The sequence below is a fragment of the Lithobates pipiens genome, unplaced genomic scaffold (assembly GCF_037356315.1).
Source record: "Lithobates pipiens isolate NorthernLeopardFrog02 unplaced genomic scaffold, aLitPip1_a1.2 Scaffold_10, whole genome shotgun sequence".
Lineage (NCBI taxonomy): Eukaryota > Metazoa > Chordata > Amphibia > Anura > Ranidae > Lithobates > Lithobates pipiens.
In genome coordinates, this window is record NW_027507686.1 from 100,995,800 (window position 1) to 101,009,888 (window position 14,089).

Consider the following 14,089-nt stretch of genomic DNA (forward strand, 5'->3'; position numbering starts at 1 on the left):
GGGGAGGAAAGAAAAAGGTACAACTCCCATATCAATGATTATGGAATAGGGTTCAACAATGAGCATAATGTGAGAGTATCAATGCAAGGTAGACAAAAGCAGAAAAAAGGAAAGAGGTAAATTAGGGAAGGGATGGAAGTGGATAGATAGATAGATAGATAGATAGATAGATAGATAGATAGATAGATAGATAGATAGATAGATAGATAGATAGATAAGTAGAGAGGGGGTTTACGTCTTGTGAAGATAAGTTTATATAAGGCTTGCGGAGGGGGGGGGAGGAAGGGGAGGAGAGAAAGAGAGAATAGGGGGGGAAGAGAGTTACAGGGAGGAAACCTATCTTTCTAAGGCATTGCACAGACATCGCGGAGATTGCCCTTACCTATTATTATGGATGGATTCGTTGTTTACGGGCTGGGGCGAACATCGTGTGAGGTATCTCAGTGTTGTCCAACCCAGGAGTTATGTTTAATGCTAAGTTACCCTCACGTTTACCTGGCGGACCTAGATTTGGTGCCCATAGCCCAACATAGGATGCGCACTTTTTAATTTTGTTACAACATCAGGTGCCTTTTGTTTGCTATGATTTGCCGGGGGATGCCCAAGATTCCCCTTAACTGACCTGACAAGGTTTTACTACTAACTGAACCTGGGAGCTATGTCTGGTCACTCCCTAGACTGAACTGTTTTACCTTTTTGGTTTTTGGGATGAAGCTCGTTACAGTTGGGGACAATGAGCAGGGAGGGGGGAGGGGGGAACCTGGATGGTTAAGGTTGGGTTGTTTGTTCTGTTTTTCTTGCATAGACAATGCACGCACAAACTGGCAACGAAAATACTGGTGGAATAGACATGATCGATTTTTGAATTCCTTACACAATGTTTATGATATGTTGGTAGAGGGGGGGAGATGAGGGCTAGTTTTTTTCTGGCCTGTCCTCTCTCCCCTTTTCTGCCTCCAAGATCAGACGAGATGGAACAGATTCAGGGTGATGTGGCCGTAGCCAATATCTTCAAGCACTCTCAACTCTCTTGACAAACGCCAAGATGGTCACCTTGGGAACAAGCGGAAAAAAATAGGTCAACGACAACAACATAAAAAGAAGACTACAGCATCTGGAAATCCCAGGCGGTCTCCCATCCAGGTACTAAACTGGCCCCAACCCTGCTTAGCCTCTCAGATCACATGAAATTGGGCTCTTTCAGGGTGATGTGGCCGTAGGAGATTTCTTCAGGCACTCTCAACCCTCTTGACTAACGCCAAGATGGTCACCTTGGGAAACAAACAAAAAAAACAAGTCAACGCCAACAATATAAAAAGAAGCCTACAGCACCTAGTATTCCCAGGTGGTCTCCCATCCAGGTATTAACAAGGCGCGACCCTTTCTAGCCTCTGAGATCAGAGGAGATTGGGTGCTTTCAGGGTGATGTGCCCAGCGAAAAAAAAAAAACGAATCAATGTCAACAACATAAAAAGAAGCCTACAATAACTGGTATTCCCAGGTGGTCTCCCATCCAGGTACTAACCAGGCCTGACTCTTGTTAGCCTCCAAGATCAGACGAGATTGGGTGCTTTCAGAGTGATGTGGCCATAGGCAATCTCTTCAGGCACTCTCAACCCTCTTGACAAACACCAAGATGGTCACCTTGGTAAACAAACAAAATGCTTTCGGACCATCGTGCAACAATTTTGGCCTTTATTACAGGCCGACCCTATTGTAAATCAATACATAACTGACTCACCTGCAATTACTTTTAAGAGATCACAATCTCTAAAAGATTGTTTAGTTAAAAGTAATTTTATTGACAATCCATTATCCACTTCTTTGAAACAATTCGGCACATATTCCTGTGGTCAATGCGACACGTGTCCGTATATTAATAACTCTTGTAAAGTGAAACTACCCAATGGTAGGTGTTTTTTTTCCTAAGTTTCATGTTACGTGTTCCACCCCCGGCATCGTATTTCTAGCGCAATGCCGATGCGGAGGCTTCTGTGTTGGTAAGACTAAACTACTGTTTTCAATCCGCATTAAGGATTATATTAAACCTATACTAAATAAAAAAATAGTCACAGCCATAAGTAGGCATATTGGGACTTACCATTCCTTTGACCCTGATTGGATTCGTTTTACAGCTTTGGCACATATACCCTTGAATTCACGAGGTGGTTCTGTTGACAAGTTTCTTTTACAAACCGAGGCCAAATGGATTTTCACTTTAAAAGCTACCCAGTACCCGGGGTTCAATGAAAATATCAGTTTTAGATCATTTTTATAATAGTGTTCTTTTCCCCTTACCCCCATTCTGGGTTTTCCCTGACAACAGGACTTAGATGAAGAAATGTCCTTCTTTTTTTCTCCCCCTCCTCCCCTCCCCCCCATTCCCCCTTTTTTTTTTTTTTTTTTTTTTTATTATTTCATTATTGGATTTGTTATAACACCATATGAATTGACTTGATCATTGCTGTAATTATAATTGATATTTTTTTCTCCTTTTGTGTCTAATAATAAACTAGTTATCATGGTACCCTGGTTTGTTTGTATCTGTGGTCACGGATCATGCTGCACAAACATTGGGATCTCTGTTGTTCACTATGACTCTCGTTCACAGGGCGGCGCTCCACAGATCGCTAGCGCTGTGTCCGGGATTAATCGATACCTTTTTTTTGCATCACTGGGACAAATCAGTGGGTCCATTAGCCTTTTCCTTTTGGTTGGGGGGCATACGGACACCCAGGGTGCCTCTTGAGTCATTGACTTTGGGGACACCCGTTATGGTGGATCACTGGCTGTGACCCCTATTATGGGGATAGGGCTAGTTTGCATACAGGCTTGTCTACTTCCGTCTCTATAACACCAGAGACCCATTATGGCCATCTCTCTATTGTTAACCCTTTTGGCAACTGCCCAGCTGGAAGCTCCACCTCCAGCTTAGTGGCATGATGGGAAATGTAGTCTGGCCGTCGGCGTAACTGGCTCTGCACATGAGCGGTGTTCTCTCCAGAATGTCCGCATCGAGCCGGTGCCGTCAGACGCCAGTGACGCCGGTGACACCGGTGACGCCGGTTGCACATATCTTCATCTAGTGTTGATTCCTGGTTTGCGGTTGCTGGTCGATAGGTGGTAAGCGCCATTTTGTTTAGATCACACATGCCTGGGTTGCTATATATATCTATATGTATCTATGTATCTTTGTAATTACATTGTAGATTTATGTTACTTTGTATATTAATTCTATATTATATTTATCGTTAGTTGCACATTCCCCTGAAGAAGCTTGTTGCGAAACATGTTGGGAACGAGTGCTATCAGTCTTTCAACTTGCATTTCCGGGATCCCTCTAGTCCAGTAAAAATGCGTACAATGTTCTTTGTATTTCTACGTACTATATTTGACACTATAGTGCTTTTTAATGTATATGAATAAATGAATTTTTATTATATTTCGTTCTATTAGTGTTTATAATTGCACCGCTTAAAAATCTCCCTTGTTTCCCCTTCCCATCCCCCTTCCTCGTTTTGTAATTTTCAATTTTATTAGGAGATGATGTGCCTATCTCTGCACGGTGTCACAGGATTGGTTGGACCATATTGTTTCTATAACATAAGAAGAAGTCTACAGCACCTAGTATTCCCAGGTGGCCTCCCATCCGGGTATTAACAAGGCCTGACCCTGTTTAGTCTATGAGATCAGACGAGATCTGGTGCTTTCATGGTTATGTGGCCATAGGCGGACTCTTCAGGCACTCTCAACCCTCTTGACAAACAACAAGATGGTCACCTTGGTAAACAAACAAAACAAAAACAAGTCAACGCCAACAACATAAAAATAAGCATACGGCACCTGGTATTCCCAGTCGGTCTTCCATCCAGTTACTAATCAGGCCCGACAATGCTTAGCCTCCGAAATCAGACAAGATCGGGCACTTTCAAGGTGATGGGGCTGTAGGCGATCTCTTCAGGCACTCTCAACCCTCTTGACAAACACCAAGATGGTCACCTTGGGAAACAAGCGAAACAAAAACAAGTCAACGCCAACAACATAAAAAGAAGCCTACGGCACCTAGTATTCCCAGGTGGTCTCCAATCCAGGTACTAGCAAGGCCCAACCCTGTTTAGCCTCTGAGATCAGAAGAGATCGTGCGCTTTCAGGGTTATGTGCCCATAGGCAATCTCTTTGGGCACTCTCAACCCTCTTGACAAATGCCAAGATAGTCACCTTGAGATACAAGCGAAAAAAAAACAGGTCAATGTCAACAACATAAAAAGAAGAATATGGCACCTGGTATTCCAACGCCATCTCCTATCCAGGTACTATCTAGGCCCAACCCTTCTTAGCCTCAGAGATGAGAAGAGATAGGGCTCTTTCAGGGTGTTGCTGCTGTAAGCGATCTCTTTGGGCACTCTCAACCCTCTTGACAAATGCCAAGATGGTCACCTTGGGAAACAAGTGAAAAAAAACAAACGAATCAACGCCAACAACTTAAAAAGAAGCCTACAATAACTGGTATTCCCAGGTGGTCTCCCATCCAGGTACTAACCAGGCCTGACTCTTCTTAGCCTCCAAGATCAGATGAGATTGGGTGCTTTCAGAGTGATGTGGCCATAGGCAATCTCTTCAGGCACTCTCAACCCTCTTGACAAACACCAAGATGGTCACCTTGGGAAACAAGCGAAAAAAAAACAGGTCAACGCCAACAACATAAAAAGAAGCCTACGACACCTGGTATTCCCAGGCGGTCTCCCATCCAGGTACTAACAAGGCCTGACTCTTCTTAGCCTCCAACATCAAACGAGATCGGGTGCTTTCAGGGTGATGTGCCCGTAGGCAATCTCTTCAGGCACTTTCAACCTTCTTGACAAACGCCCAGATGGTCACCTTGGGAAACAAAAAAAACAAGTCAACGCCAACAACATAAGAAGAAGTCTACCACACCTAGTATTCCCAGGTGGTCCCCCATCCGGGTATTAACAAGGCCCGACCCTGTTTAGCCTCTGAGATCAGACGAGAACTGGGATCCCAGTTGAAGTCATTGGATGACGTAACGCGTAGGAAACCGGAAGTGACGTTTACATCCGAGCAAGACGCTCGCCGGTCCATTGTTATAACTGTGTACTGTTCCGTTTTTCTTGTGAGTAGACAAGTTTTATCTTAAATAAAAGTGTTGGTTTGAAATACTACACCATGGTGGACCTTTCTGACTTATCCCTTTGAGCTTGCCTGTCATTTATAATCCACGAGGAAATCGGAAGAGTTTGTGGTATCTCCAGAAGTCCGCTGTGCAGCCATCACTTTGATCATTCTCTGTAATTTAGTTGCTTTGTTTCTCGCTGCATACCTTGCAGCTGCGAGGTAATTATATAGCATAAGCATCACTGGCACGGAATATCACCAGAAGAGAGTTGGTTTGGCACATTGCACTTTAATTTTTGGATTGTGATTATTGCATTCAAATTGCACGATTGGACTATGTATGGGACACTTTAGTGTGATTCACTGATGTTATCGTAACTCACTCATTTGCTGCTATTGATTCCCGTTGGAATTAGTCAATTTTTTACGTGTTTTAATTAATTTTATATACACTGCAATTTTACACTGTTTTTTTTTTGTTTTTTTATTTGGTTATATGTGTTTTATTGCATTTAGCAATGTACCCTGAATTTTTGACACCTGAATGATGCACAGAGACACCTTTAAATAGTTAATTTATGTATAAATGCATGTATGCACTTTTCATATAACTTATAAGCAATTGGCACTGTTTTAATTTACAAACACAGTTGCACCGATACTGGTTTTTGCTAGTATTAATGATTTATTTTTATTTTTTCATATTATTTGGTTTTCAAGGTAGCGCAACACAACCCCCCCCCCTGTTTTAAGTATATATAGCATTGAGAGCCAACTCATACAGTGATTGCTGCTCCTGTTGTTATTTTGCCTTCTGACCATATTTGCCATAGAGCGCGGAAGCCTCTTGATATACAAGGGCACTGGTAAGTCACTTCCTAGGTCTAGGGGGTTCTAAAAATGCCTGTAGGTTACCACCCCCCCCTGCAAGATTGGAGCCAGCCTCACAGGATGAGTCAGTGCCCCTGTCAGGTTTTGCAGCCTCTCCTAATATTTCAGCCCCGATATACGTCACTGAGGACTCCCTTAGGGCTACATTGGAGGGTTTTGAAGGGAGAAACATATTTTTTCAGCTTCCCTGAAAGATAGCAGGAAAAGGGGTAGACCCCCTCCCTCTGCTGAGATTCCTCTTTCAGATGACACTTCTGACAATGAGGAGAGATCCCTAGCTTGGGACAGGGATCTTGAGCAGTTGGATGAACCAGAGGAAGAGGAGAGAGTCCCCTCCTCCAAGGCGCTCAGAAAACAGGTGCAGTATTATACTGAATTGGTGCGTACCACATTCAGAATGCCTGCTGCTGAGATCGCTACGTCCTCTGTTTCTTCCCTGGGAGTCAGGAAAATCCCACAGACTGCCTTTTCCTTTCCAATTCATCCCTTAATGGATAAATTGTTGTATGAGGATTGGAAACATCCCGATAAACTGTTTGCTCCTCCTAAAAGGTTTTCTATGCTTTATCCTCTGGAGTAAAGTTTCACCAAGAAATGGGATGTCCCATCTGTTGATACGGCTGTTTCTTGCGTGAATAGAAACCTGACCTGTCCTTTGGATAATGCTCAGGTATTTAAAGATCCAACTGATAAAAAGCTGGAAACATTATTAAAAGCCTCCTTTTCCATGACTGGCGCTGTAGTGCAACCTACAGTCGCAGCTGTGGGGTTGTGTCAGTTCCTCAAGCAACAGGTTAAGCAGATGCTTGGCCTCCTTCCCAGTGAGGAAGTGGAGAATTATGCAGAAATACCTCAAATTCTGTGTTTCATGATTGATGCGATTTTGGATTCTCTCCAACAAGCATCTCGTTTGTCTCTCCTGTTGGTACACATGTGAAGGGCCCTATGGCTAAAGAATTGGGCAGCTGAGCTATCATGCAAGAAGCATTTGATTAGGTTCCCGTTTAAAGGGGAACGTTTGTTTGGAGAAGAATTAGACAAATTCCTCCAAAAAATTTCATGGGGTAAATCTACTCTCCTTCCAGTCAAAACGTCCATCATTTAGGCGTTCTCTTTCTCCCGGAGCATCAAGCTCTAAGCAGTGGCGACGGTCTTCTCAACCCACCTCTACAGGAAAAACTCAAGGCCGGGCCCAGGCACAGAAGAAATCCGGGGGGCAAAAGCCTGCCAAGCAGAGCCCAAAAGCTTCCTTGTGAAGGGGCGCCCCCACTCGGCCGAGTGGGAGGAAGGCTCCTGCAGTTTGCGGAAGCCTGGCGGGAAGAGATCCAGGACAAGTGGGTGGTCTCTTCGGTATCTCTGGGCTACAAGCTGGAGTTTCAGGAGATTCCACCTTCTCGCTTTCAAAGGTCAAGGATCCCCAGGGACCCAGTAAAGCAAAGACCGCTATTTCTGGCCTTAGATCACTTACTATCCCAGGGGGTGATAGTAGAAGTGGACCCAAAAGAACAGGGTTCAGGGTTTTACTCGCATCTCTTCACTGTTCCAAAGCCAAATGGAAGTGTCAGAACTATCCAGGATCTGAAGGATCTGAACTGTTTTTTACGCATCCAGTCCTTCCGAATGCAGTCAATTCGCACTGTGGTCTCCTCCCTGCAAGGGGGAGAGTTTATGGCATCAATAGACATCAAGGATGCATATCTCCATGTGCCAATTTTTCGCGCACACCAAAAGTATCTAAGGTTCGCGGTAGAGCGGTGCCATTTTCAATTTGTAGCCTTGCCGTTCGGGCTTGCGACGGCCCCTCGAGTCTTCACAAAGATTCTGGACCCTCTCTTGGCAAACCTAAGAGCTCAGGGTATAGCCGTCATGGCTTATCTAGATGATTTGCTTCTCATAGAGAAAACAGTAGCGCTCCTGAACCACGGTGTTACCAAAACGCTAGAACACCTGGAACGTCTAGGTTGGATTATAAACCTAGAAAAGTCGTCCCTACAGCCTGCTACCAGGTTGGAATACCTGGGTATGGTTATCGACACCGCTCAGGGCAGTGGCGTAACTAGAACCTTCAGGGCCCCGATGCAGGAAACCATGGCGCCCCCCGACCTCCGGACAGGGCTCTTTTCTCCGAGCCCGATGGTGGAACACCAGGGCCCAGTCCCAAGTGGGTGGTTGCATATAAAGGAACCGATTTAAAAAACATCAATTACAGCCACTGTGCCCATCAAATGCCACCACTGTACCATCTAATGCCACCACTGTACCATCAAATGTCACTACTGTGCCCATCAAACTCTACCGCTGTGCCCAAATGCCACTGCTGTGCCCATCAAATGCCACCGCTGTGCCCATCAAATGCCGCCACTGTGCCCATCAAATGCTACCACTGTGCCCATCAAATGCTGCTACTGTGCCCATCAAATGCTGCTACTGTGCCCATCAAATGCTGCCACTGTGAATCCTCACTGCCCGCTCACTGTCTGCCTGCCACTTACCCTGTCTTGGTGGGGCAGCGGGTAATGGCCATGAGCGGGGTCCTCCATGCAGCTACTGCCATCCTCATCTCCCGTCCTCTCCTCCTGATGGGCGTCCAATAGCTGTGTCTATCGTTTCAGCCAATCAAGTGATGGGTAAAAGACCCGCACACCTGATTGGTGGAGAGGCGGTTCAGTGTTAGGAAAGTGAATATTAATTCACTTTTCTAACACACCTGGCTGGGTAGACTGTGAGCGTTAAGCATGGCGCTCGCAGTTCACCTATTTTGAAGCCTATTATAGCCCATGGCTCTAATCAGGTGCTACAAAAACACCCCCCGCCGCTGTAATTCAGGCACCCGGCACCCCAAAAGGAACCAGACACCTAAATATGGGGGTGGCAGCGGTGGCCATGGATAGATTCATGCTATGCTATGCATGAATCTATCCATTGGTCATAGAGGGGGTGGAACCTGTGCACCCTTTTGGATGCACCGCCACTGATAAACACATGCACACACACATGCATACATACACATACATATATGAACACACACACACATACATACATGCATGCTCTCACACACACATACAAGGATGTTCACACACACTCACAAACATACAAGCATGCTCACACGCACACACACAAGCATGCTCACACACACACACATACATTAATGCTCACACACACACACATACATGCTCACACACACACACATACATACAAGCATGCTCACGCACACAGATATAAGCATGCACGCACACAGATACAAGCATGCTCGCACACACACACATACATGCATGCTCACACACACATACATGCATGCTCACACACACACATACATGCATGCTCACACACACACACATACATGCATGCTCACACACATACATGCATGCTCACACACACACACACACACACATACATGCTCACACACACATACAAGCATGCTCACACACACACACACACACACACACACACACATACAAGCATGCTCACACACAAGCATGCTCACGCACACACAAGCATGCTCACACACATGCATACAAGCATGCTCACACACACGCACATACGAGCATGCTCACACACACATACATAAAAGCATGTTCACACACACACACACACACACACAAGCATGTTCACTCATACAAGCATGCTCACACACACACATAAAAGCATGTTCACTCATACAAGCATGCTTACACACACACAAGCATGTTCACTCATACAAGCATGCTCACACACACACATAAAGGCATGTTCACTCATACAAGCATGCTCACACACACACATACAAGCATGTTCACTCATACAAGCATGCTCACACACACACACACACACACACACACACATACAAGCATGTTCACTCATACAAGCATGCTCACACACACACACATACAAGCATGTTCACTCATACAAGCATGCTCACACACACACATACAAGCATGTTCACTCATACAAGCATGCTCACACACACACATACAATCACAAATACAGTAGATAGGCTTATTTAAAAAAAACAGCAGACATTAACCTCTTCCTGGAGGGTACTGCACTCTAGGGGGAGACAAAGAGCACACACTGCTTTCACTAAGCCTAATGTGAGGAGCTGCCGCACAGTGCCGATTTCAGTTCGGCTGATGATTGCGAGCTCCTCTCAGCCTTCCCTCCTATCACAGAAGTACAGGGGGCCCTCGGGTCCCCTGCAGCAAGGGGCCCGGTCGCCATGGCGATCTTGGCGACCCCTATTATTCCGCCACTGGCTCAGGGCAAGGTGTTTCTACCAAGGCCAAAAGCCTTGGCCATTGGGGATCTGGTGCGCCTAATTCTGGGCAGATGATCTTCCCCCATTCGGTTGTGCATGAGACTGTTAGGGAAAATGGTCGCCTCCTTCGAGGCCGTTCCATTCGCCCAGTTCCACTGAAGGCCTCTGCAAAGATGCATCCTTGCGGCTTGGAACAGGAAGCCCCAGTCCTTGGATCTTCCTATGCGTCTATCCCCAGGGACACGCAAGAGTCTCGTCTGGTGGTTACAAACCGAGAATTTGTTGAAAGGCAAAACTTTTCTTCCTCTTCCATGGAAGATTATTACGACAGATGCCAGCCTGACAGGCTGGGGAGCAGTGTTGGAGGAGACATGCTCGCAGGGGAAATGGTCTGCGATCGAGAAGCTATTGCCCATAAATGTCTTGGAGATCCGAGCAGTTTATATGGCTCTCATAAACTGGTCTTTCAGACTACGGGGTCTCCCTGTTCGGGTTCAGTCTGACAATGCCACTGCAGTGGCCTATATCAATCACCAGGGCGGTACCAGGAGTCTGGTTGCGCAAAAAGAGGTAAATCGCATACTTGTCTGGGCAGAAAGGCATGTACCATGCCTTTCTGCAGTCTTCATTCCAGGAGTGGAAAATTGGCAGGCGGATTTTCTGAGCCACCAGCAGTTGTGCCCAGAAGAATGGGCTCTGCACCGCGCCGTATTTTGGAACATATGTCGCAGGTGGGGTACTCCAGACGTAGATCTGTTTGCGTCCAGGTTCAACAGAAAACTGGACAAGGTCGTGTCAAGGACACTCGCTCAGGGGTCGGATGCTCTGACAGTTCCCTGGGGTAAGTACAATTTGATTTATGCCTTCCCCCCGTGCCCGCTTCTGTCGCGGTTCCTGGGAAGAGTCAAGAGGGAGACAAAGTTGGTTCTTTTGGTAGCACCGGCTTGGCCCAGGTGACCGTGGTACGCAGAGATCATGAAGTTGGCAGTAGGCAGGCTGTGGATCCTCCCTCTAGGGCCAGATCTGCTCTCACAGGGTCCAAATTACCATCCTGCTTTACACAGTCTGAATTTGACGGTTTGGCTGCTGAGACCCACATTCTGAGAAACCGTGGGCTTTCGGGCCAGTCCTTTCTACTCTGGTCAATGCCAAAAAGCCGGCCTCCAGGCTTATTTACTACAAAATCTGGAGGGCATATGTTTCCTGGTGTGAACTCAGGGAATGGCATCCTAGAAAGTATGTCATTAGCAGGATCTTGGCCTTCCTCCAGTCAGGCCTAGAAATGAATTTGGCCGTAAGCACTATCAAGGTGCAGATTTCGGCCTTGTCAGTGTTTTTTCAGAAGGCACTTGCATCGCATTCCCTGGTGCAGGCTTTCATCCAGGGGGCTATGCGGATAAGGCCGCCAGTCAAACCTCCGGTGTGTCCATGGGTTCTGAATTTGGTTTTCTCAGCTTTGCAGGGGCAAACTTTTGAACCTTTGCATCAGGCTTCGTTAGTTCTTTTGATTAAAAAATTGGTTTTCTTGGTAGCCATATCCACGACTAGAAGAGTGTCAGAACTAGCAGCTCTCTCCAGCAAAGAGCCGTATCTAATTATTCATAAGGACCGGGTGGTAATGCATCCCAACAGGTCCTTTCTGCCTAAGGTGGTTTGAGGATTCCATTTGAATCAAGATGTAATCCTACCATCCTTTTTTCCGGACCCACAGTCCGCAGAATAAGAATCTTTGCACACTTTGGATGTGCTAAGGGCAATCAGTATCTATCTTCAGGCAACTGTTCAGATAAGGAAAACTGATTGCTTATTTATTTTGCCGGAAGGCCCTAGGAAGGGCCAGGCGGCATCAAAATCCACTCTCTCAAGGTGGATTAGACAGATTATTTCTCAGGCCTATAGTGTTAAAGGGAAGATCCCTCCTTTTCAAGTGAAAGCACACTCAACTAGGGCTGTAAGTGCTTCTTGGGCAGTGCATCACCAGGCCTCCCTGGCTCAGATCTGTAAGGCTGCAACTTGGTCATCAGTCCACACATTCACCAGATTCTATCAGGTGGATGTCAGAGGGCAAGAGGATATCGCCTTTGGGTGCAGTGTACTGCAGGCTGCAGTTTAGGTCCACCGGTCCTTGGAGGTCTATATATTATGATCTGTGTCTCCCTCCCCTCAATCTGAGCATTGCTTTGGGACATCCCACTATGTAATGAAGCTCCTGTGTCCCGTGATGTATGATCAAGAAAATAGGATTTTTATATACAGATTACCTGTAAAACCCTTTTCTTGAGAGTACATCACGGGACACAGGGCTCCCGCCCCTCTTGGATTTTACGTGGTTTCCTATTGCTTTGCTACAAAACTGAGGTGCCTCCCATATGGGAGGGGTTATATAGGGGAGGAATTCTCCTTAATTGGGGGTTAACCAGTGTCCAATCACCAGAGGTGCCTATATAACCCACTATGTAATGAAGCTCCTGTGTCCCGTGATGTACTCTCAAGTAAAGGATTTAACAGGTAAGCTGTATATAAAAATCCTATTTTTTATGTTGTTGGCGTTGACCTGTTTTTTTTCCGCTTGTTTCCCAAGATGACCATCTTGGCGTTTGTCAAGAGGGTTGAGAGTGCCCAAAGAAAGTGCCTACGGCCAAATCACCCTGAAAGCACCCGATCTTGTCTGATCTCGGAGGCTAAGCATTGTCGGGCCTGATTAGTAACTGGATGCGAGACCGACTGGGAATACCAGGTGCCGTAGGCTTTTTTTTATGTTGTTGGCGTTGACATGTTTTTTTTTTCCGCTTGTTTCCCAAGGTGACCATCTTGGCAGTTGTCAAGAGGGTTGAGAGTGCCTAAAGAGATCACTCACAGCCGCATCACCCTGAAAGCACCCTATCTCTTCTGATCTCGGAGGCTAAGAAGGGTTGGTCATAGTTAGTACCTGGATGGGAGATGGCGTTGGAATACCAGGTGCCGTATTCTTCTTTTCATGTTGTTGACATTGACCTGTTTTTTTTCGCTTGTATCTCAAGGTGATCTTGGCATTTGTCAAGAGGGATGAGAGTGCCCAAAGAGATAGCCTGTGGGCACATCACCCTGAAAGCACCCCATCTCCTATGATCTCAGAGGCTAGAAAGGGTCACGCCTTGTTATTAACTGGATGGGAGACCGCCTGGGATTACTAGGTGCTGTAGGCTTCTTTTTATGTTGTTGGCGTTGACTTGTTTTTTTTGTTTGTTTCCCAAGGTGACCATCTTGGCGTTTGTCAAGAGGGTTGAGCGTGCCTGAAAAAATCTACTATGGCCGCATCTCCCTGAAAGAGCCCAATCTCATTTGATCTCAGAGGCTAAGCAGGGTTGGGACCTGGTTAGTACCTGGGTGGGAGACCGCCTGGGATTTCTCGATGCCATAGGCTTTTTTTTTAAGTTGTTGGCATTGACTTATTTTTTTTTTGCTTGTTTCCCAAGGTGACCATCTTGGCGTTTGTCAAGAGGGTTGAAAGTGCCTGAAGAGATTGCCTATGGCCACATCACTCTGAAAGCACCCAATCTCGTCTGATCTTGGAGGCTAAGAAGAGTCAGGCCTGGTTAGTACCTGGATGGGAGACCACCTGGGAATACCAGTTATTGTAGGCTTCTTTTGATGTTGTTGGCGTTGATTGGTTTTTTTTTTTCGCTTGTTTACCAAGGTGACCATCTTGGCATTTGTCAAGAGGGTTGAGAGTGCCCAAAGAGATCGCTTACAGCAGCAACACCCTGAAAGAGCCCTATCTCTTCTCATCTCTGAGGCTAAGAAGGGTTGGGCCTAGTTAGTACCTGGATAGGAGATGGCGTTTGAATACCA

The 14,089-nt window shown here is 46.1% G+C and overlaps 6 pseudogenes; 2 read left to right on the forward strand and 4 right to left on the reverse strand.

The window, feature by feature from the left end:
• Nucleotides 1–1,476: 1,476 nt before the first annotated feature.
• LOC143942660 (5S ribosomal RNA) lies at nt 1,477–1,595 on the reverse strand (annotated as a pseudogene).
• Nucleotides 1,596–4,050: 2,455 nt separating this feature from the next.
• LOC143952145 (5S ribosomal RNA) lies at nt 4,051–4,169 on the reverse strand (annotated as a pseudogene).
• Nucleotides 4,170–4,491: 322 nt separating this feature from the next.
• LOC143954618 (5S ribosomal RNA) lies at nt 4,492–4,610 on the reverse strand (annotated as a pseudogene).
• A 100-nt stretch (nt 4,611–4,710) lies between these two features.
• LOC143949624 (5S ribosomal RNA) lies at nt 4,711–4,829 on the reverse strand (annotated as a pseudogene).
• An 8,059-nt stretch (nt 4,830–12,888) lies between these two features.
• Nucleotides 12,889–13,007, forward strand: LOC143957346 (5S ribosomal RNA; annotated as a pseudogene).
• A 755-nt stretch (nt 13,008–13,762) lies between these two features.
• LOC143955513 (5S ribosomal RNA) lies at nt 13,763–13,881 on the forward strand (annotated as a pseudogene).
• The last annotated feature ends 208 nt before the right edge of the window (nt 13,882–14,089 follow it).